Source organism: Xenopus tropicalis, chromosome 1, assembly GCF_000004195.4.
Source record: "Xenopus tropicalis strain Nigerian chromosome 1, UCB_Xtro_10.0, whole genome shotgun sequence".
Lineage (NCBI taxonomy): Eukaryota > Metazoa > Chordata > Amphibia > Anura > Pipidae > Xenopus > Xenopus tropicalis.
Window position 1 is genome coordinate 81,785,070 of NC_030677.2, and position 3,164 is coordinate 81,788,233.

Genomic DNA, 3,164 nt, shown 5'->3' on the forward strand with positions numbered 1-3,164 from the left:
CATCCTCTGCATGTCCTTTCTCAACCTTGAGTCGAATCAGGTGAGTAGGGGCTGGTTAGGGATGGTCTGAAGATTTCTAATCTGTGCATCACTATAACCTATGCATTCTTTTAAAGCAAATACACCGCCTACAATAATTCTTTTGAATAGAATAGTTTCCATTTAAAGCTAACATTGAAAGGTTTTAATTCATGGCCACTCTCTACTTAAATATATAAATAATATAATTATGTTTGGCTCTAAATCTAATCTAATAATTTCTTACAGGCAAATGGGACTGACAATTCCAAAAAGGTGCACAGTGATTCTCTATATAAGGCTGCCTCTAAGGAAGTGCTCAGTACAGTTACATTACAATACAGTACATTTCATTGGCTTGTAAATGGTGTACTCGTCAACATGATTAATTGTGTTATTACTGCACATGAACAATTGGAATGCTATATTACATCCTTAGGGTAATGGTTCATGGGGCATTTTATGGCAGCTTTGTGTATGGACAATGTATGTTTTATCTCTGGAAATATGCAACATAAAATGCCTCTTGTGCTTCAAGTCTTAGCACTTAGGTCTGGTGATAGCAGAAACCATTAGTTTTGTGCAACACTAAGGTGCAGAGTATGCAAGTCATTATATTATATCCTCTGCATCCTCAGGTCAGAGAACTGGGAATGTAAATCTTTTACAAGGTTGCATGCAGCATATATTTGATTTGGTGAATTCAAGGCAAGGAAAGAGCAGGTCCAGTGGTGAGGTGGATCGCTGGCGATACCTGTGCATTCGAGCAGGAATGGGTGCAGGAGACAAAGGTGAACTTTCCTCACCCACTAACTCAGTCCTTGCTACTGTTTCTTCCTCTCAGGAGGGGCACCAATTGCGGATTCTGCAAAACGCCGGGTAGAGTTCCCCATCCGGTTGGTGGCCTGAATGTGGTACAAAGATAAAAACAAGAAAGGTTTGAAATGTTATTTAGCTCCCTACAATCATAATTCATATCATTACTGGGGACAGGGATACAGGATAACCCCCAGAAAATCAGGAGGCACAGTGATACCCTCCAGAAAATCAGAGGCACAGTGATACCTCCCAGAAAATCAGAGGCACAGGGATACCCCCCCAGAAAATCATAGGCACAGGGATACCCCCCCAGAAAATCAGAGGCACAGGGATACCCCCCAGAAAATCAGAGGCACAGGGATACCCCCCAGAAAATCAGAGGCACAGGGATACCCCCCAGAAATCAGAGGCACAGGGATACCCCCCAGAAAATCAGAGGCACAGTGATACCCCCCAGAAAATCAGAGGCACAGGGATACCTCCCCAGAAAATCAGAGGCACAGGGATACCCCCCCAGAAAATCAGAGGCACAGGATACCACCCAGAAAATCTGAGGCACAGTGATACCCCCAGAAATCAGGAGGCACAGTGATACCCCCCCAGAAAATCTGAGGCACAGGGATACCCCCAGAAAATCAGAGGCACAGGGATACCCCCCAGAAAATCAGAGGCACAGGGATACCCCCCAGAAATCAGAGGCACAGGGATACCCCCCCAGAAAATCTGAGGCACAGTGATATCCCCCAGAAAATCAGGAGGCACAGTGATACCCCCCAGAAAATCTGAGGCACAGGGATACCCCCAGAAATCAGGAGGCACAGTGATACCTCCCAGAAAATCAGAAGGCACAGTGATACCCCCCCAGAAAATCAGAGGCACAGTGATACCCCCCAGAAAATCAGAGGCACAGTGATACCCCCCCAGAAAATCAGAGGCACAGTGATACCCCCCAGAAAATCAGGAGGCACAGTGATACCTCCCAGAAAATCAGAGGCACAGTGATACCCCCCAGAAAATCAGGAGGCACAGTGATACCCCCCAGAAAATCAGAGGCACAGTGATACCCCCCAGAAAATCAGGAGGCACAGTGATACCCCCCAGAAAATCAGAGGCACAGTGATACCCCCCCAGAAAATCAAAGGCACAGTGATACCCCCACTCACTGATTGCTGTCTGCCAGTAACAGCAATTAGGACGTCTGCGTATTTAAATGTCCCGCGGAATAATGGGGCATGCGCAATGAGCGGTCACATGATATAATCACATGACCGTGACGTCAAGAAGGTCCCTTCCAAGCGTAGGAACTAGCCGCTACCATAGCAACCCAGTACTCAAACATTGTGACGATCCACCTGCGTCAATGTAGTTAGCTCGCTGTCCCAGAAGCCACGCCCCCTGCCTTACTATTGGTTGGTAAGACGAGTTGTGCCGTTACGTCAGGTGGCGGCTTTTTCTGTCACAAGTTGCTTCTGGCGAGAGGGAAACGTCTGCTCTGATGGAAATGGCATGGAAATGTTTTCTTATCATGGGCACATAGCAGCATAGAAATAAACACGCAAAACCATCAAATTTAACTTCAGGTTAAGGTTGGATCTCCGGACGGAGATAGAGAACTGGACCTGTCAGCCATCGGTGGAGGTTCATGGCATCTCACAGGAGCGCTACAGATTAGCTCGGCAGAATAGAAATTGTGAGTACACGCTGTATTGACATTTTATTTATTGTAGTATGGGCTGAAAAAAAACATTCAATATATGATTGATTCAGCATGATATTTATATAGTTTTAAAATCAACATTTCTGCAGCGTGCAATTATTTCTAGGAAGCACTATTTCCATTCACTGTAATGGCCATCGGAAATAACTTTTCATAATTCCTTTTCATAATATTGGTACTGGCTAGAAGATGGCAATAGCACTTATTTTGGTATTATTTGAGTATACACTGTTTTGACATTATATATATGTACCCCATGCCTATATACCCCTCCTTCTCATAAGCTTGGTACTGGCTAGCAGATCGCAATGGCAGTTATCTCCATTTTATTTAGCAATCTGTAGGATGGGTTTCTGGTTCCAGCAAATGGTAGCATGTAAACTGATAATGGCGAAGCCAGGTGAGCTGGATCTGCTTTCTTATCATTCTTATAATTACAATGGTACAAAAAGCTACTTTAGATGAATTATTTGATGTGAGTATGCCAGCACTCACGGGACTTCAAAGCAGCATCAACAGAAAAAAATAAAAGTTTTACAAAACATATTGTAGCATGGTTTTTTTTTTTTTTCTTTCCCTGAAGAAAGTTCCTGTTTGGAACTGAGACGTC

The 3,164-nt window shown here is 44.3% G+C and overlaps 1 long non-coding RNA gene across 2 annotated transcripts; it reads right to left on the reverse strand.

Annotated features, from left to right (window-relative positions):
- Positions 1 to 315: 315 nt before the first annotated feature.
- LOC105948228 lies at positions 316 to 2,103 on the reverse strand. Of its 2 annotated transcripts, none has more exons than XR_004223090.1 (2): positions 2,001 to 2,103; positions 316 to 923 (listed from the first exon to the last, which is right to left on the reverse strand). It is a non-coding gene; the product is annotated as an uncharacterized LOC105948228 (long non-coding RNA). The 2 variants fall into 2 exon arrangements; XR_004223091.1 differs by having other exon boundaries at positions 1,991 to 2,094.
- Positions 2,104 to 3,164: the final 1,061 nt, after the last annotated feature.